Raw genomic sequence first — 22,075 nt, 5'->3', positions numbered from 1 at the left:
TGAAAAGAGAGGAAGCTTGATGAAAGTTCAATATGAATCTAATCACGAAGAAATGGATCTCGATCGCATGGATTTGAAGATTAGATTTTGAGCTTAGAAAGTTACGATAGAATTGTTAGGAATATTTGACTACATAGTTTTTCAGTTGATTTTACATTGTAAGGACAAATGTTTTCCGATGCTTTTATGAATAAAATAAATTTTGGTTTGACTCATTTATTTATTTATTTCCTCGCAATAAAATCGTTATGAAAAATTGATACTTGCGTATTTCTACAACAAATGGATGTGATTCTTAATTATGTTATTTGTGGAAAGGTCAAGAATTTACCAAATAGGGAAAGTTTCTCATCGCCCAAGTTTCAGTTGGACATAAACTTGGAATCATGCAACAAGTATTGTATGATGAACAAAAAACTTTCACATTTTGGAAAATTAGACTAATTCATTGACAAAGTATCAAGTGAAGGACTAGGAGATCAAGTACACAAGGTTGTGTGTTGATCAAGTCCACCACAAGAGTAACACAGATATTCGTCATGATTTACTAAGGTTAAGTAAATATGATTACACTTATGAGATTAAGTGTAATTCTTAGTTGATTGAAAAGAGTTTAAATCAATAGCAGAACGAATAAGAAGAATCTAGTAGGCAGAAAGATAAAAGTTTCTCTATTCTAAGAAGAAGGGAGAGTACCTTTTATTATGTTTTATGATAGGTCTTAATGATTAAGAACCGTATCTCAATTGATCCTTGAAGTGAGTCTTAGTGCAATCGTATGTCTAAGAAGAGGAATCGAGAATTAAAGAAATGGTTAAATCAAGAAGCCAATCATTATTCGTTCCAAAACAAGTCTTAAAGTTAAGATTGTGACATTAAGTGACAAGTCTTAAGAAGGTTTATAACATTCATCAAGTGTAGAATTTGGAAAAAGGATTTTCTTATTTCGTACATTTGAAATTGGAAAGTTGTGATGTCTTGGATAAGACAAAAACCAACTAGGACCAATTTATGAAGTGTTTTGTCTTGATAAAAGCTACACTAACTCTTGAATATTTGTTTGTCAAGAAATGCTTATTGACAAAAGAATCTTATATGTCAAGGAGTCAGTGGGAGTCTTAATGGTCTTGTAAAGTTTCAAGAACAAGTCAAGAATAAACCTTATCGATCATCAGTAGCACACGAGTTGAGGTTTACAACTTATCGTGTTGACACTATCTTGTTTCTGTGCCGTTCCAATTGAGTTAATTATGCATATGAGTTCTATGAGTTCTCAATTGAACGGATAAAAGGCAAGCACCTTGATCAATGAAAAGTACATTGATAAGATAGAGTGAGCTGCTTAACTATTTGGAAGACATGGTGGGCAGCCGTGTTACCATAAGGCAAGAAATCAAGATTGAGAAAGTTCGGTCCATATGAGTTTGAATTTGTCGCAAACCTTGGTTTTGACAAATTCAAATGGATAGAAACACATACACCATTAAATTCTAAGTGTCATAAGATTCACTCCTTCATAAAAATGACTATGAGGAAATACTTTCACTAAAAGAGATTTTAAGAAGATAGTGATTGTGATAACTGGATTCTCGAATTCGATTATGGTTACGGTATCCCTTTCCATGATTTGAATTATGAGATTTTGCAATTAATCTTAATTGTTTAGACACACATATGAGCTATCTAAAGGAAAGGTGTATAAGCATTAGGTATTAGAAACATGAACTTCAGAAATTAAATAAGTATTGTTTTCTGGAAGTTAAGCTGGTTTCTGAATACATGTCAAAGCTAGTGCGAGCATAAGTGTTATGTTTATAATAATCATCATGATATTGGGAGCATAAATGTTATGATTGTATGATTATTAATTCAAGTATTGCAAGTTAGCAATATTAATTATAGAAAACAAGAGTCATACTTTGCAAAGTAGTAAGGATGTAAAGTTGTTTTCCTATAATTAAGGGAGAGAATATTATGCTTCATTTCAAATCTAAAAGCTTAGGTTGTGGAATGTTAATAAATTTAGTCAAGGATACATAGTGTGTTCTTAAATTTCGATTATGATTACGGCATTCCTCTTCATAATTCGAATCATAAGAACGTGACACACAAGATATTATGGCAAAAGATTGATAAGGTATAAAAATCTTTATGTAAGACATTATGGATCGTGTCCCATACGCTTCGGGTATAGGATAGATTGCAAATGCTATAATATTTGACCATTCTAAAATTTTCCAAATGTCTAGCACATTTAGAGGGAAAAAGGACTAGAATTGGTTTTGACTAAGATAATTAAACAACTATCAAAGGACGATCCAAGGCTTGCTAAGGGTTGGTTGCTTGTGAATAGTTGGAAGTATGATATTGGAAGAAGCATCTCGACATTATTATGAATAGATATAATTCTATTAAGAATGAGTTGTCATATGGTAAGTATGGAAAGGTTTCCATATTGGGAGTTGGATATTAAGAATCTATGTCTAGATTAGAAACTTTTATGCAAGAAGGATGTTCAAAGGAATGTACTTTGAGTGAGAGACATCACATCTATGGAATTGTGTTGTAACAATTTCCGATAGAGAGATTTGTAATTCATTGGCAATAGTCATTGTGACCTTAGTGCAATGACATTACAAAAGAATCATTACATAAAATGTTAGAATCTAACATATTCTATAAGTGGCAAGAATTTGATATTCTTACACTTGTGATAAGGATTGGGAGCTGTGAAATGAGTGTGATTGGAAATGTGTTCTTTTGACCTATTTCACAAAGTAAGGACCATAGGTAAACATTGTGTGCATGCTAAGAGCATGGGACGAGTATATTTATAATTCAAATAAGAAGTTGATTACCCGAAACAACAAATAATGAGTAATCGATATGGTGATAAATAAAAGGTGTTTTATTTATACTCAAAGGTTTGAGGCCATATGGGATTAGTATTATTCTTGTGTTTCATTTTGCATGTTTTGAATTCCTAAATACTTTAATTGGTTGAGTAAAGTCAAATTATTCGAACAGGCCACAGTCGTTCATATGTTGGAAGTAGATATGAAAGAAGACTGTCATGAATTGGTGTGTGGATTGTCTAAAGAGTGTTGGACATAAGAAAATGTTTGCTGCAATGTTCATGAGTGCTTATGAATATGATTTGAGCATTGGATTAAACCCACGCTCACTTGGATCACTTCATGGATTTGTATCACAAGTGATTGGTGAGACGATAACATCTTATATTCTTGAAACCGAGATGTGTGAGTTGTATCTTGCGAGTCGGTTGCACATTGATAATATGTAAACGCACCAGCAACTTGGTGTTATAAAACATATTATTGTGTGTGATTTGGTGAGTGAGTGCAAGCGAGCATTGAGTCAAAGTTTATCCGTTCCTTTTATCCAAAGTAGGATAAAAGCGATATTTGTGGGCCCCTCGATGATTTAGTGATGGCATCTAAGCGCTTGGCCAAGCCGGGACTAAATTGATGTGTTCAAATGTAGTTTGTTGTCAGTCATCATAAATCTGAATTCGGGAAACAGCACATAGACAGAGAGAATGATTTAGATCCATGTCTCAGTCTATATAATATCTAAAATGGAGGAATATATGATCCCTTATCTAAAGGACATGCGTATCTGATAAGATCAGAGTTGACAACAGCTTTAGAAAGCTACGATTGCACATCAGGATCTGAAGTCATACGCGGAATAGTTATTAGACTTATCCATGTGGGAGACTGTTGGTTTAGTGTCTAAGTCCATAACTATTTTGGTATGTACTTGACCCGATGGTGCATGGTCCTTTTGGGTTGCCTTCACCAAAGCAACTTGATAGGATGAATTATGGAGAGAAAGGATTAAATATGATTTATTAATATATTATGAGAATAATATATTAAAGGAGAAATCATATTGTTTAATTAATATTAGTCAAGAATTAATAAGAATTAAGTTTGTGGCTAAAAGGGATTAATTAAACTTAAGGGACTGGAATTGTAATTATAAGATAATTGCAATTGGGCTATGGATTACCTTATAATATAAGGTTGGACGAATTCTATGGGGAAACCCATTAGAAATCATCCAAGGCTTATTAAAAAGGGGTTCATGGGTTGCTTAGGGCCTAAGCATCCAAATTAGGGTTTCCTTGTTACATAACCCTAATAGCCTCACTATTTAAAGAACCCTTAATCCCCAAAAACGTGGTGAATTTATTCTCTAGGGTTTCCACACGTTTTGGGCAACCTCCTTCTCTTCTCCTCTTCATCCTTTTTGCTATTGGTGTTTGTGAACCATTAGAGGAGTGACATTTGTGACTCTAAGCTTTCTAAAGTCATTACAAAGAGGATTTGAGATTGTTATTGATACATAATAATCAAGGTAATGTCTTAAACCCATTATTATGTTAATATTGATTATCATATGCTAGATCTAGGGTTTAAAGTCTTGGATGAATTGCATGTACAATAGAGAAACCTAGATCCAAGCATTTGGGATTGTATGAGCACATAGGATTGTTCTTATGCCTAAAACCCATCAAAACTATCACAGACCGATCCAGCATCGGTCTGCACATGCGGTTCATGAGGTCCATGAACGCGGCAGGAGCATTGGTGAGCCCAAACGGCATCACCACGAACTCATAATGGCCATAACGCGTCCGAAACGCGGTCTTCTGCACGTCCTCCTCTCTGACCCTCTTCTGATGGTAACCTGAACGCAAATCGATCTTGGAGAACCAAGATGCTCCCTGCAACTGGTCAAAGAGGTCATCGATCCTCGGGAGTGGGTAACGGTTCTTCACCGTTACCTTATTCAGCTCCCGATAATCTATACACATCCGATGCGATCCGTCCTTCTTCTTCACAAACAGAATTGGGGTTCCCCAGGGTGAACTGCTTGGTCTAATGAATCCCTTTTCAAACAGCTCCTGCAGCTGCGTAGACAACTCCTGCATCGCGGGAGGAGCCAATCGGTACGGTGCTTTGGCTATCGGAGCCGAACCGGGGACTAGGTCGATCCTAAACTCTACCTGTCGCTCCGGAGGTATTCCAGGAAGCTCCTCTGGGAACATATCAGTGTAGTCTCGCACCACTGGAACCTCGCTCACCGTCGCCTTACGTGACATATCCCGCGCAACCCTGCTGAAGGTAGGGCCTAGCTCTCGCTGCTAAACATACTGTGGGTCCACGTTGTGGACTCTCGTCGTGGATCACCAACTCTCCCCGACTTGGGGTCCTGATCTGCACCAGCTGCTGTGCACAATCTATCACCGCCCCATTAGGGCTCAACCAATCCATGCCTATGATCACCTTGTTCCCACGCAACGGAATGGGAACCAAATCCACCAAATAACGCTCCTCAAACAACGTTAGAACACAATCCTTGAACACTACGGATGCTCGCACCGATCAATCATCGGCAATCTCTACCTCTAAAGGGCAATCCAACATGCCCGAAGACTTAGTAAACTTCTTTCTGAGCGCAAGAGAAACAAACGATCGGGTGGCACCCAAGTCAAACAACACCTGAACTAGGATATCGTTCACATGGAAGGATCCTAATGCATAAAAACAGAGCACATATTAATATCATAATATCATATAAATAAAATAGAGGAAATGAATCATACTCGTCACCACATCGGGTGTGGCGCGTGCCTCCTCGGTAGTCAGCTGAAAGTCCCGACTCCTCACCATTGGAGCCTCCGACATACCCTGCCGGCCATCAGTGATCTGCAGGGTCGCTAGAGCTGGCGCCTTTACTGGCGCTGGTGCTGCTGTCAACTGGGGGCAATTGGCCTTCTTGTGGCCCCTCTGGTTGCAGTGGAAGCACATCAACTCAGACGTCTGGATAACCGGTGCAGGGGCAGTACAATCCCTGCTGAAATTCCCCGTCTTGCCGCACTTGTAGCAGCCCGACGATCCCAGTCTACATGCCCCCTGATGTGGCCTGCCGCATTTCTTGTAGCGGCCTCGCCCCTGTTGGCCCTTTGGCCCAGCATCTAATCCCTTGGGCTTCTTGCCCGAAGCCCCTACAACTTGTCCCTCCTCTTCCTTCCTCTTCCGGATATGCTCCAGGTCAATCTCCCTCTCCCTAGCCCTAGCAATCATGGAATCCAGGGTAGGGCAAGCTGAAAAAACTAATGTGCTCCCAGATGTTAGCCCGTAGCATGCCATGGTAGCGGGTCCTCCTCATATCCTCATCACCCGCGTACTGGGGCACCAACAACGCCCTCTCCCGGAACTTGGCGGTGATCTCCGCCACAGTCTCTGTCGTCTGCCTCATATCTGAAAACTCCCTAGCCAGCTGCTAAAGCTCGACAGTCGGCGCAAACTCTGCCCTGAACCTGGTCACAAAGTCTGACCAGGTCATAGCCTCAACAACCGAGGCTCCCAACGAGTCACTGACGGACTCCTACCAATCTCTAGCTCGATCTCTCAAACATCCTGCTACAAATCTCACCTTCGACCCCTCGGGGTAGAGGCTAGTCAACTGTGCAGACTCAATGTCTGCAATCCATCGCCTGGTAGCTATGGGGTCCTTCGCCCCGTGAAAATCCGGCGCACCACTGCCCCGAAGACCATAAAGGATAGTGTGCGAGATCCTGACTGGCCAGATGCCATGTCGCTCCTGAACGCCCTGAGGCGGTCCTCCATCAGCTCAACTATCCCTTCCTTGATCGACCCGAAAATGATGGGGGTCGACTCAAGGATGCCCTGGTGATCTCTGATGCGATGAACTCGTGTAGCCTCTCATCTACTGGCTCGGATCTTGATCCCAAACCCAATCCCTCTCCAAAACTGCCACCCGCTGGCCTCTGACATAGTACCACCATTCTGCAATATACACATGCAACCATTAGCGATACTGATACCTCTAAAGGGATCACATCTATTTCAAGTTCCTCGGTCTTGTCTCGGCCTTCCTTAGTTCGGGTATGGATCCTCTGCTTTTAGTAGTACGGGCCCATACTACCTTCCACATCTATCCATACCTTCTTCAAGGACTGCCTCGACTCCACCAGATCCCTTCCACTACTGCTAATCACCGCTATTCCCATTCTAGGCTTGCCCTAGGGAAAATTTCTGACTCCACCCAAACCGGTCCTCAGCTGCTGAAGGCTTCCTTGTAACGCCAATTAGCCATTACCTGAATACCATCACATGTGATGAGGCTCAGATAATCCTTCGAGTAACATACTCGTCCCTACAACGGTTAGACTCAAACAAGAGCTGCGCAATAGGGCCAAATCCGGTACTCTGAGATTATTCAACCCTGATTACATGTAACGTGACGTATTCACCTAACGACTAACTCCCATCACTCAGAGTCCCACAAAGCACAAAGCAAGCAGCATTTGGACGCAGGAAAACAACTCAGGCAAATATGTCCTCATAGTGAGAAGCTGAACTAGCATATAATGCTACGCTCACATTACCAGGCATAACCTAAATAGGCTATCCTACTACTGTCTACTCAATACTAGCATGCAATTCTCATAAGCTGAAGCACATAAAGCAGGCACATAAGGCATCACTCCTAGATCCTTAGTCCTATTCTAGCATGTTGTTCTACTGAAACTGTTAAACATAACATAAACTTGTATGGGTACTTTGGGGAATACTTACTTGAGCTTGGCCGGTCGCGCACATCACACACTTCGTTTTTTTTAAAACTCTTTACTTAATCCTTTAGAAACCTTTTTCTTTTTTGAAATTCCTTAATCCCTTGATTTGAGTCCAGACACCCCCGAAGGTGTGTCCGAATCCCTCAAACCAGGGCTCTGATACCAACTTGTAACGACCCAATTTTCACGCCCAAAAATTTTCATTTAAAATAAGTGGTTTATAAAACATTTGTAGTAAAACATCATCCGATCATATCATTTCATAAAACATATCTCGTGTCTAAAAACCCAAAACATGAAAATAATAATAATGTCAGAGTACAATCTCATAACATCTCATCATGCGGAAGTCTAATGTGTGTGTGTAAGATGTGCCGCTACCGCGCCAGCTCCTTCCCATTCGCTGAAGAGGTACCTGAAACCAAAACTGAAAACTGTAAGCACGAAGCTTAGTGAGTTCCCCCATCGTACCACATGCCATACAATCATATCACATACATACTGCCATGCATTTCTTGGGTACCTGACCTACCCGGTACGGCCATTCTGGGGTGACGACCTGCCCGTACGGCCATTCTGGGGTGCCGACCTACCCATGTCAAGCAATTCTGAGGTGCTGACTACCCATCGGTCGTAACAACCAAACCTCAGGGACTATTTCACCCCCCCACTACTACTATCACAATAACATAGCATAAACATAATATCAGACATATCTGGGGTGCATGAGCTGCCCTTCGGTCCTGACAACCGAAATCTACTACTATCACATACAACCTATCATGCTAGCATATAACATATCAGGTAGTAACAACCTAGATGATATCACAAGGACTATCATTTATCATACGTCTCCTACTGGTGGGCCGGCATTGTGGCCTTAGACCCACCGTTACTAGAAGGTAACTCACCTCGAAAAGTAACTGCTGAAAGTCTGCTTGCTAAGCGCCTGACTGCTGAATCGGTAATCCTCCGGCTATAAATCATAAACATAGATTAGCCACTCATACACACCCTTAGGTCAGATGACTGACCCACCCCTGGTCCAAGGTCAACTCCTTGGTTAAAGTCAACTTCCAGTTGACTGGACTCGCCGAGTCCTTCTCCCACTAACCCGGTCTTACTCTACAAGTACCTCCTCCCACTCACTGAGTCACCCTTAACTCACTACTTGGGACGATAGAACCGGCTCGCGATCCGACTTGCCGAGTCTAAGAACAACTCGCCGAGTCGCCACGAGTAGATCTCCTGCTCGCTTCCAAATCCTCACCAGAGTATCCTTTTTGAGGGTTTGGGTTTCTGGGACTATTGCTACATGCTAAATTGCTAATTCTGTGAGCAGATACGAAGGGTTGGACCCCCAACACTTAAACCCCTCTCACTCAGTAACAGTTCATCTGACTCACCGAGTTTGAAGAACAACTCGTCGAGTACCAGGCAATCTTCATAGGACTCGCCGAGTTGTTCATCTAACTCGCTGAGTCTAAGTCCATCTTCAAAGAACTCGTCGAGTTCCACATTGGGACTCGGCGAGTCCCTTGACCCATTTCCCATATAAACCAAATTTGAGACATGCAACGCTTCAAAACCATACATCTATGTTCCTAGGGCATGCTTATCACGTAAAGTTGCAAACTTTACGTGCATGCATGGACCTACAAGCTCCAAAAGGCAATTACAAGCTCTTTATGAGGTCACACACTCAATGGGGACCTCAATCACTTCAACCACATAAACTTTATACTTCTAATACGTCCATAAGGTCTAGATCCGAAGTCCTTTCAGATCATTAAGCACAATCACATGGTGTTTGGTGTTTTAGGGCTTGAAAACCACCAATTAGGGACAAAGAGGGAATCTAATGAACTAGTGATCAAGGTAGGGACTTTTCTACCTGAATGGAAGCCTCTTGCAGGGTAGATGTCGGATCTACTTCTCCTCCTTGCACTCTTCTACCTCCTTCTTCTTCTCTTAAGCTTCAAACTTCCTTCACAAGGCCAAAATCATTCACAAGGAAACAAAGGGGCTAGGGTTTTGCTCTACAGCTCTTCTAGAAGTGTTAGGGACAAAGGAGGCCGAGTTAGAGTGCTTAAATAGGGTGCAAACACCCGGGTTAGGGTTTTTGCCCAAACAGGGCCTACTCGCCGAGTCCGAGGCTCAGACCCCGCGTCTCATCCTGCTCCTACTCGGCGAGTTGGTCCTTCAACTCGCCGAGTCCAAGGCAAAATGCATGAAATAAAAATTATTAATTACAAGGAGTACGTACCGGGAACCAGGTGCTACATATAATTGCATGCCTGTATATGTATAGTTATATAAGTAATGTTTAAAGGACTTAGGAAGGCTAACTCGCTTTAATTCCTTTTCCTTGTTTGGAAGTGGTTTTAGGGTAATGGTTATCTATCCGAAAGTCGTTTAAATATTAGTTATATATCATGTATACATATATAGTCATAAAAGTCCTATCAACCAATTCATCACCTTTGGGTAGCAAAGGCATCTAGATACCCTCTCAAGTAAACTATAATAGGTATAGTTTAGAAACCAACCACAACATTCATGAAGGAGAACTTAGTTATATCTATATTCTAAAACATATACTTTTTAGTAAAAGGAAAGGTTTATAGAAATCAAAACACGAGATATATCCTCATGACGCGGATTCCACCGTTGCCAAGTTGGTAACCAGAGTCTCCTGGAGCGAGAGCGGACATTGTGTGTATAGATCTATACGGGAAATACACTCCCACATCCTGACTGCTAGCTATAGTCCCGGCCAACCAAGCCAAGGGGTGACAAATGTCACATTCATTCCAGCGCCAGCAGGTCGTCAAGTATTCGATTGTCAATCAGTATGGTTACGAGTATCTTTACATTTACCTTATAATTCATGGCTTTAAGGTAAGAAGTATTATCACGGTATTTTCTATATATATGAAACCATCATGATATATTTTCCTAGTTATATATTAGGCCATATTTTAAACCGTTAAACTAATCTACATAAGATTAAAAGCCTATTTTAGACTCTCCGAGGCGTATTGTTCACTTAATACTTCCTGGAGTATGTATTTCATTCTTTTAGACTCTCCGAGGCATATTGTTCACTTAATACTTCCTGGAGTCTGTATTTCATTCTTTTAGACTCTCTGGGGCGTATTGTTCACTTAGTACTTCCTGGAGTCTGTATTTCATTCTTTTAGACTCTCCGAGGCGTATTGTTCCCTTAATACTTCCTGGAGTCTGTATTTCATTCTTTTAGACTCTCCGAGGCGTATTGTTCACTTAATACTTCCTGGAGTCTATGTTTTATTTACTTTTAGCCAACAATGTTACTGATGAGGTAAAATATTATTTTCTCTATTACTTTTGCTTGTGATCTTCTCACAGATTCTTTAAAGTATAAACTATATTTTGATAATGATAGTACTTTTGGGGAAAATTACTCCTTAAACATAAAACAAATGGGTCTTGGTAGAAGACAGCTTTTAGTAGAGATACTCCTTGGTTTAAACATAAAACAATTGGGTCTTGGTAGAAGACTGCTTTTAATAGAGATACTCCTTGGTTTAAACATAAAACAATTAGGTCTTGGTAGAAGCCTACTTTTATTAAATACTTATGAACTCACCAGCATTTAAAAATGCTGATACTCGCTTTCAAAATAACTTGTATTCTCAGGTCATCAGTAGACAGGTACACTTCGGGAGCTTTCGCGAAGACAACCTTGTACTGAGCTGAATTATATGTTACTCTCAGTATTTTACTCTTGATGTTGTTGCTAAATGTAACCTATGTAAAATTAATACTATTAATGCAATGGTTGTTGTACTCTGATTACTATACTGCATATGTTGTGATACTTGACATGATGTCATCCACCCCAGAACGTTTCCGCCGTTCTCGGTTTTGGGGTGTGACAGTTTATGACATGAGTTTGGGTAAGACTACTACTTAAACTAGAAAATTTAGATTTTAATCCATTTAATTCCTTTTCATAGTTTGTAATGGGTATTTTCAGATAAATGAGAATACTTTGTACCTTCTTGATCAACTCATCACATTTGTTGATCTGTCCACTAACCGGTTTCGCAGCGAAACATTTGTCCGCTCGCTCCTTCTCGTCATCCAGTCCACCATCTGTTGTGTATCCTCGCATCTGTGACACACCATCCGTCACCATCAAACATCTTCCCTCAACCTTTTCTTCTTTCACCAACAGAGCCTTTCCATGAGTGGGCTTTCTTACTTCTTCGTCCTCTGAATCTGTGGACCATACCTGAACTCCACCAAACTCATCATTATCACATGTACCCTACACAATTAAAGCATTCATGGTATTATTGTTAGTTGTTGATTTATTTTTCTTGATCTCCTCTAATCATCTCAGGAGGTTCACATCTTCATCGTCTTCATCAACCCTTTCCGATGTCTTCTTCAGCATGCAATCTTTGGCAAAATGATTCTTTCCTCCACAATAATGGCAATTAAAACCTGATTCAGTTCCAATATTTGTTTCCTTCTTCGATTCTTCAATCTTAGAAACCATCTTCGGTTCCTCCTTCACCATTTCCAAACTATAACTTCCCTTCCAGTTTCGGTTCTTATTGGTGGGGAACTTTCTTTTGATAAACTTTCTCGGATTGGACACCATCAAAGCATATTCTTCACCAGTTAGATCATAGTCAGCAAGATCCAACTCTTCTTCTTCTTCAACTGCACTTTACCCTTGGAGATTAGAGCTAACAAACCCAAGCTGGAAACCACATTCGTTACCTTTGATACAGCACTCTCATGAGACTTCAGAATTCCCACCAGCTTCGCCAGAGAATAAGATTTAAATTGTTCGTGTGCCTTCACAGTAGACACAACTGCCATCAATTCGGTTCTAAGACCATTCATGAAGGTAACCTTCTGCTCAATAACCTTTCTTCCTATCCCATGTTTTATCATCTTAATAAGAAGATGATTAAATCGATCAAAAGCCTAAATAAGTTTCTCTTCGGGCTTCTGTTTGAAGTCACCAAATTCAAAAAGTAATAGAGTTTGAATCGAATGCACCAAATCTTCATCAGTAGAGTACAATTCCTTCAGCCTAACCCATATCTCCTTCGCTGTAGTGCAAGAGCTTACTAATCGAAAGGTATCTGATTGCAAAGCGAACCTAATCATCCTTAATGCTTTGATGTTGCATTGAAATTTATCTTTTTCGTCTTGAGCAACTTCCTTTTCATCGGCGAGTAGTTGGTTATACTCCTTTTGAGTTTTGATTATTTTTGAAGTGCTTGAGTGAGCAAATGGACCAACTGTGATTGCTTCCCAAATCAAATACCCATTATCTTCTGAACCAATTACATAATCTTCGAAGTGGTGCGTCCAAACTTCATAATCCTGGGTATACAAGATTGGATTCCTTGTTATCGATCCAATACTATTGGAGATATTGATCGGATTACATTGTGAATCATCCATAGACATTGTGATAATGTTTGATCAATAACCTGCTTAAGATTGGACTTGTAATTTATCGTTAGGGCAAGATCGATAATTAATGAGATAGGCCAATGTGGAATGACGGCTCAATTAATATCAATCAATGCGGAAAACCCTAATAACTTCTTCAACATGATAGATGTGTATGAATTACACAGCCTCATGCTCTGATACCAATTGATGAGATAAAAACTCTAAGATCGTTTAGATCTTTTACAGGTTAATCAATGAAGAACCAACAACTATAATAAAAAGAATGAACACAAGACGGAATCAAGCTAATATTGAATGATTCAAATGTAGTTACGCCTTAGCAGAGCTCTGTTAAGAACTTCCACTGTAGAGGCGAGCTAGGGTTTACAATACGATGATGAAAAATAATAAAAGTCGTAATTCCTAAGGATGCATGCATGCACCTTAAATACTAAAACCCTAGAATAAAAAAACACGGTTGGACAGGCCAAAACCGGATACAAAACTAGGCTAACTATAATCAAGCCCAAACACGCAACATTCAGAACTCAACACATACAATATTCTCATAATCTCATGTTTATCAGATGTCATCATAATAAAACATATCCCAGAATCTCAAAAACGTAATCTTCTGCCAATGTGTACAAATCATGCCGACGCCTTCCCGCGATCCTGAGAAAACCTGAAACACATAACACGGTAAGCACGAAGCTTAGTGAGTTCCCCAAAATACCACATACAGCACATAAGCCACTCGAGGCTATAACTCGGTATGACCCTCTGGTCAATGTGTCTCAGCGGGACCCTCCAGTCTCGTAGCTCGTTGGACCCTCCGGTCCGGTCTAGCTCGTTGGACCCTCCTGTCCAGTCTATATATCACATAACATACATATACCACAATGCACATAATCTCAAACATACACATACACATAATACCCTCCAATCTGCACATAGATACCACTCTAGGTAATGTATAGTGGGAAGACTCACCTCGATTAGCAGGTAACCGACAAGCACTCGGAATCTTGGACTAGCCTCCACCTAACACATAATACAAGCATCTCAATCATTATCCGTCTTATTACTCTTTATACCTTAAGTCCACTTTTCCTCTTTTGACCTTCAGGATGGGTAAAAGACCAATTTACCCATCCTTGGCCCTACCTGCCCCCTTACTGGCCCACTCATGAAGTCAACAGAAGTCAACCTGGGTCAACATTCCATGTTGACCTGACTCGCCGAGTGCACACATGTGACTCATCGAGTCCCCTCGAATTCTCCATGATCTTTCTAGGGTTCACTCAGCTCACTGAGTTGACTCCCAACTCGATAAGTCAACACTGGCCAAGGCTAATGGGTCACACCCGCTACAACTCGTCGAGTTATCCTGGGGACTCGGCGAGTTGGCTCCATTGGATTACTCAATCAGCCACCTGAGGTCGGATCTGCAGCCCTAACTCATAGATCTAACCTCCAACTACCCCAAAGTCGTGTAAAGGTCCGATCTTGATGTCCATGCATGGTGTATTTTGCATTATAAGTTATAAAAATTCCATTAATGGTTCCTAGATTCAAAGCCAAATGGTTGCTCCACCATGGCTTATCACTTTCAGACTCTCCTCCAAGGTCCAGGTCTATGCTACCATCTCATAAGAGGGGTTTGATACAATCAAAACCCCACCAAGAAGGTAATACAAGCCCTAATCCACAAAATAAAGATCTACTCAAATAGGGAAGAAAGGGGGTCCGAATTGATACCTCCAACTGATGATCCTAGGTTGTAAATCGCGGTTCTATAACCTCCTCTGGCCCATTTAGCTTGAAACCTCCTTCTTCCTTGAAAACCATCCATCAAGAAGCTCAAAATGGCTCTCTCTCTTGCCCAAAGCACTCAGGACTCGTTTAGGGTTCTCTCTTCTGAAAGGTAGCCGCAATAGGAGGCCTTAAGTGCCTTTAAATAGGTCCCAAACCCCGAAAATTAGGGTTTCTCTGCCTAGCACCTACTCGGCGAGTCCCTCCCCTGACTCGTCGAGTCTACTCATTAAACCACGGGAGAAACACGACTCGACTCAGCGATTTGGACCCTCAACTCGTTGAGTCTCTCCTTCAAACTCAAGTTTAACATACACAATCATATCCCTAAAAATCTGGATGTTACACAGGTGCCGTTTTCAATCGTTCTTTGATTTCTACAATCTTTTATATAGTGTCATGTATTATCTTTAGACCAATGAGTAGGCATCACTTGGATGTTTTCTTGCTAGTTTTGTATATCTAACCTCTACCCAACATATTGAGGAATGACATTTTCGTCAATAAAGAGCCTCAAACAGTGCGGATTTACTTTTGGTGTAATAAATGTTGTTGTAGGAAAACTCAATTAATGGTAAATGAGTATTCCAAGCATTTCCAATGTCTATCACATAGGCTTGGAGCATAACCTTCAAGGCTTGGATGGACCATTTGTTTAGGGATGGTAAGCAATGCTCATATCCAAGTGTGTTCCCAAGCATTTCTATAATATATGCCAAAATCGTGAGGTAAATCTACTTCTCTGTCAAAGATGATAGAAATCGACACCCTCGTGTAGTTTGACGATTTCCTTAAGATATGTATTGGTTAGCTTCTCCATTTTCTTGATTTTTTTATTGGTAGGAAGTGGGCAGACTTCGTCAATCTGTTGACTATCACCTAAAAATTTTTCGCCACCAATACTGTTTCTTCAGATTTAGGTACATTTTGCCAGAGGGGTGGATGGAATATCTTGATCTGTGAACTTCATCCAAGACTAAGCTTTAGGTATCACCAGATTTAGGAATCTAGATTCGGTTCATGAAGTATCGTGATATGTCATACCTAAGCTCGAGTTGCTTATCCATTCCTTGTAATACTTCATTTACGATGTTTCCTTCTTTCAAAACCTCAAATTGAGCTTCTTGGGTCTGAGTCGTAAGGTTGGGATAGACAGTCATTGTTTATGCACGTACTCAATGGGGTTTTATAAGTTCTTTTTGGGTGAAGGAATTTACAACATTCTCCTTGCCCAGATGATAATGAATCCTACATGCGTAATCATTTTGTAATTCACCCCATCTTTGTTGCCTCATGTTGAGTTCTTGAAGGTGTGCTTGAGACCCTTGTGATCTGTAATGATGGTATACTTTGTATCATACGGGTAATTCTCCAAATATTCAAGACAAAAACCACAAGTCCCAACTCAAGGTTGTGGGAAATGTAGTTATTCTTATGCAATTGTAGTTTTCGGGAAGCAAAGGTAATAACCTTTCCCCTTTGCATCAATATGCTCCCTAATCCATGATGTGACATGTCATAGTATATGTCAAAGTTGTGACAACCGTCAAAATTTAGGTCAGATCTAGATTTTTATAAACTCATTTGCACATATAGACATGACATATTCTATAAATAATAGTTAGAATTTAAGTAATGATCTACTAGAAACTTGGAATCGATTAGGAATAAGAGAAAGTATACTTAGTATTCACATTATTTCGTCAATTATGCAGCTATCTTATAAAATGATGAAACCAAACTACATAACTAATTTTATATGTTATATTAGAATTAGGTCGAGAACATAGTAGATACCTCAGAACAATTAGGTACAACTTAGCTCATAAGTGACAATCACATGGTCTTGTGTATGCTTCAACTAGGTTATAAAGTGTCAAAAATCAAAACCCATAACTCGATATAAAAAAATCAAACTTGGTGGATCAAACTTCAAGGGTAAGTTGATACTCTAATTTTCTAAATGGAACTTATCAAGTGTTTAAATAGTTTAAGTACTTAAGAAACAAATAATTAAATCATTATGTTATCTAACCATAAGTGAACAATTTTATAAATATATTCATTAGAACTCATATTTTATGAACTTGATTCATAAGACAAAATACTTGTAAAATATTTAAACACTTGAATCTATAAACCATATAAATCCCTCTTATTTTTATAAAAAAAACTCGATTAATGATTTATAAAATATTAAGCACAAAGAAATAATCCATTTCCTACCATATACTACTCCAAATTCGTCCATTACCCCCATCTCTCCTCTCCCGTCTTACATTTTCCACTTTTTCTTCTCCAAAAATTCTCTCCTCCATCTCTCTAGGAAAACCACTTTCTCTCTCTACAAATCAGCCTCTAAACCCATTAAATGATTGAATATTTTGTGTGTTTTTGTAGCTACAAGTCAAGCTAAGGTGAAGAACGTATCTCTTTCTATGATCTAAACTATTTTCTTTTCTAGATTTAGTCATTCATCTTCTTCTTCATGGACAATTTTAATCATTTTGTATATATATCTTTTCTAAAACTCCAAGGAACTATTTTAACTCCATGAATGTTCCCCAAACAGATTTTCATGTGCAAAAATCAAGTTCAAGGCTTGGGTCTCAAAACATTTCACAAAAAGAACTCGAAGCGATCATTTTTAGAGTTTTTGCAAGCTAACTTTGTTTAACTTTGCTGCATGTAAGATCAAATGGTTTGAAACAAATTTTTCTACAGAATATTTTCAATATAATATTTTTTTTATGTCAAACGTAGAAAAAGAAACCGACATCATTTGATAAGATTGGATTTTGAACCATATTTCCATGAGCTCTACTTTTTAACATGTTGACATATTGCAACCTCCTACATTGAACAACCATATCTCACTCATTTCTTAACAAAAAAATATGATTTTTTTTCTAGAATGTAGTACTCTAACTTAGATTTCGAACCCAAGTGGTTTCACTGAAAACTAATAAGATCTCAACCATCAACAATCTTCATAAAACTGTTGCTCCAACAACTCTACTTTGGGGTGTTATATTCATGTGATGCATGTTCAAGGGACTTTATCATCCCAACAAATCTTAGAAAAATTATTACAATATTTTAACGTCATAAGATCATAAGGAAAAAGGTCTTGACATAGAAGTATTTAGAAAATGTTATTAAAATTATCAAAGTCTCATCAACTGTGACAACCCGAAATTTATCCCGTCATTTTAACCTCTCCTTCCGTTAATAAGTCTCGCTTTATTAAGCTGTCCGTTAACCTTTTGGAATAGGTTAATTAAATTGGGACTTTTATTATGACTTCATAAGGGTTAGAGCAAATTAGAAACACCCTCAATATTCCATTGAAAATTTTTAGTTTCAACCAAGTCAAAATACGACCATTTAATCGGGTGCGACCAAAAGCCCCGTTTAACGTCAGTATTGGGTAGATTTTCACTGAGCCACAAGCTCAAGCTCCTATATAAGGGTGAGTGGAGTCCATTTGAGACTTTCCACTCTCTCTCTACAACTTGCTTTCGATCCAAACGCCCGTTTTGAGCCCCAAAGTAGTAAGTAATCTATCCTAACTTGTTGTGTAGCTTAGTTAACATGCAAATTTGTGTTTAAGACATTAAATAGGGGCCAATTCATGTGTTTACGACCCAAGAACACTCTTGGACCGTAAACACCCATAAGTGGGGTTTTGAAGCCCCAAAACCCTTCCAAATCACCCCTAGGGCTTAGATATGACTTGTAGACTTGCATGTACGAGCTTAGAACACCAAAACCTTATTATATGAAGAGTAAGCTTGAGTTTACGGCCCAAGAACACTCTTGGACCGTAAACCCCTCTTCATAGGCCGTGAAAACCGATAAAGGTGTTAGAATTGCCCTCAATCACCTCCTATGGCTTGGGTAAATGTCTAGAATCCACCACAATTGAAGTAGGGGCTTTAAACATCAATTAAACCAAGGATTTAGGAGTTTACGGCCATAAACCCCCTAGGATTGGTCCATGGTCCGTAAACTCCCAAAAAGTAGCCAAATGATGCCCTAACTTCTTCATTTGACTTGGAAAAATGGATAGAACTTTATTCTCTATCATTTAAGACCTTAATACACCAAAGGATAGAGCATGTAAGAGTTTACGGCCGTAAACTCCTTGTTTAGGGCCGTAAACTCCTTAAATGGTCCATTTGGAGCCTTAAACCCCTTCATATATGCCTTATATTTGGACCTAGCCTAATTCTATGAGTGATATAAGACCTTGAAACATCCTAGAACACCCCCACCATGAGTTTATGGCCGTAAACTCATGGGGATATGGTCTTAGGGCCATAAACTTTATAAAGAGTTTACTCTTGAAGAGTAAACTCCCTATCTAGGCCATACACTCCCCTATTTGCAACCCAATAGCCTCCTAGCACTTGACCAAAGTGTTTTCCGCACATTAGGATGTGTTTACGTGTTTAATTAGTATTATAATTACTAATTTTATGTAAACATATGTCATCATATGATAATAGGTCACTAAGTGTGTTCAAGTCTTTAATTGACACCGAGCACCCAACCGACACCTCCACCCGATCCACTTACAATAGGTGATTTCATACCCCTGAATTAACCTTTTAAATGTTTTTACATGCTTTTATGGGGGGGGGGGGGAATACAAGTTAAAACATGCTAGTTATCATATCAATCATATGTGACTAATAACCCGCATGCACAAGGATTTATCACACTGTCAACTGTTTTACCAAGTATAATACTATAGATGGTTTTCTAAAACGTCTTTACTTGTTTAAATCTTTTCTCAAATTATCTCTCGTGCTGTATGTTTTACTTCTAAACCAGTTACAGTAGTGTTTTAAACAAAGGTTTTCTTTACTTATATTGTGTTATCAAATTACATTCAAAACGTATTTATGAACGATTTTCAAAGCTTGTTTTAAATAACAATATCAAGTCGTAAATTCTTATTTTTAAAGGTTCTCCAAAGGTTTTATCAAAGTTTTCTTCTATACTTCTAGGCTTCTATTTCGTTAAATGCATGATTGTACTTGTATAGTTATATAAATAATGTTTAAAAGACTTAGAAAGGCTAGTTCGCCCTATTTCCTTTTCCTCGTTTGGATGTGGTCTGGTGGGTATCGGATATCTGTCCGAAGGTCGTTTAAACATTAGTTATATATCATGTATACACGTATAGACATAAAGGTTTACATCAGCCAGTTCATTTCCCTTGGGTGGCAAGGGCATCCTTCCATTCATCATTCATAGATCAGAGACACTAGTAACTATTATAGGAATAGTTAGGAGGTTCTATTACTCTTTCTGGTACGGGAATTCCAAAGGAGTCAGTTCATTCGTGAGTCTATATCATTTCTCCAGCGCCTCTAATAGAATTCAGAATACGAGATGCATCTTCAGGACACGGATCTCCCCGTTGTCAAGTTGGTAACCAGAGTCTCCTAGAGGGAGAGCGAGCATTGTGTGTATAGATCTATACGGGACTGACACTCCTGCACCCTGACTGCTAGCTACAGTCCACGGCCTACCAAGCCAAGCGGTGACAAATGTCATATTTATCCCGACGCTTGCAGGGCGTCAACTACTCTAGTGTCAATCAGTATGGTTACGAGTATCTCCATGTTTACCTTATAATTCATGGCCTTAAGGTAACGAGAATTAACACTGTATTTATGAAACAACACTCTTAGGATTAATCTTTGTTTTAGATCTTGTTAGCTGTATCGTTCATTTGATACTATCTAGGGTCTATGTTCCTTTGTTTTTAGACCTTGCTAGCCGTATCGTACATTTGATACCGTCTGGGGTCTGTGTTTCCTTTTGTTAGACTGAGCCAGGAGTATCATTCGTTCGATACTCTCCTGGAGTCTATGATTTCTTTTGCCTTAGTCAGCAGTATCCTCTGCTGAGGCATATGTTATTTTCCCCTAGTATTTTTACTAGTGATATTCTCCTATTTTCTTTAAAGTTAAATACCGTATTTTGGTAATGATAGCATTTCAGGGAAAATTTCTCTTTAAAACATAACACTGTTGAGTCTTGGTAGAAGACTGCTTTTAATTAGAAAATATAGGATTTTCTGGAAAGGACGCTGATACACCATAGATTCTAAACTACTACTTTTTATAAAGTTATTTTGAATAAAATGCTTACTTACTCAAATGACACTAAATACTTATGAACTCACGAGCATTTATAAAAATGCTGATACTCGCTTTTAAAATAACTTGTATTCTCAGGTCAGCAATAGACAGGTACACCTTGGAGCTTTTGTGAAGCCAACCTAGAACCGAGCTGCATTTATACTAGTTCTGTATTACTTTGATGTCTCTGTTAAATGTAACTTATGTAAAACTATTACTATTAATGCAATGGTTGTTGTACTTTGATTACTATACTATATATGTTATGATACTTGACATGACGTCATCCACCGCTGAACGTTTCTGCCGTTCCGATTTTGAGGTGTGACATCAACATTCCACCAAAATCACAAGAATCAAATTTTTTTCTATAATATATTGAGTCTTTAAGACATCTTTTCCGCATCCAAAAGGATAATAGGATTTTTCTCGGTTAGTACATAGTATGAAGATCTATTTTGAAATTTTTTAACTCTAAATCTATTTTTCTTGTTTTTATATATATATAATAAGAAATAGGGTGAAAAATCATGAATTTTACTTCTTGAGGTCAATAATTACTAAAAAAACTGTCCGTTACAATACTATATAATTTCCCTACATAGCTTTTCAGATGACTTGGATATTGTTTGGTAATTATTTGATTTTTTTGCCTTAATAGGTATTTTAGAAATATGGGTTTTGCAATTAAAAAGTTCTTCAAAATTGTACACGAATTGTTATACGATGAGAAAATGTTATTGGTAAATTTGCATGAATTTTCATGGTCATTTACTAATTTGTATGATTTTCTTGATTATTTGAAGTCATAAATTAAAAATAAACGTTACAAATATCCAAAATTTTAATATTTTTACTAAAACCTTATATAGGTTAAAAAAATAAAGTTTGGCTAATTTTTGGAGTAGTTTTGGATATTGTTGAGAATTATAGGTTATTTCTTGCTTGTTTTAATCATGAATTTTTATATTTCCAAGACACAAAATAAAATTTTTTCCAACAA

The sequence above is a fragment of the Lactuca serriola genome, chromosome 1 (assembly GCF_051521515.1).
Source record: "Lactuca serriola cultivar US96UC23 chromosome 1, Lser_US96UC23_V15, whole genome shotgun sequence".
In the NCBI taxonomy this organism is placed as follows: Eukaryota; Viridiplantae; Streptophyta; class Magnoliopsida; order Asterales; family Asteraceae; genus Lactuca; species Lactuca serriola.
Note: the sequence above shows the minus strand (reverse complement) of the source record.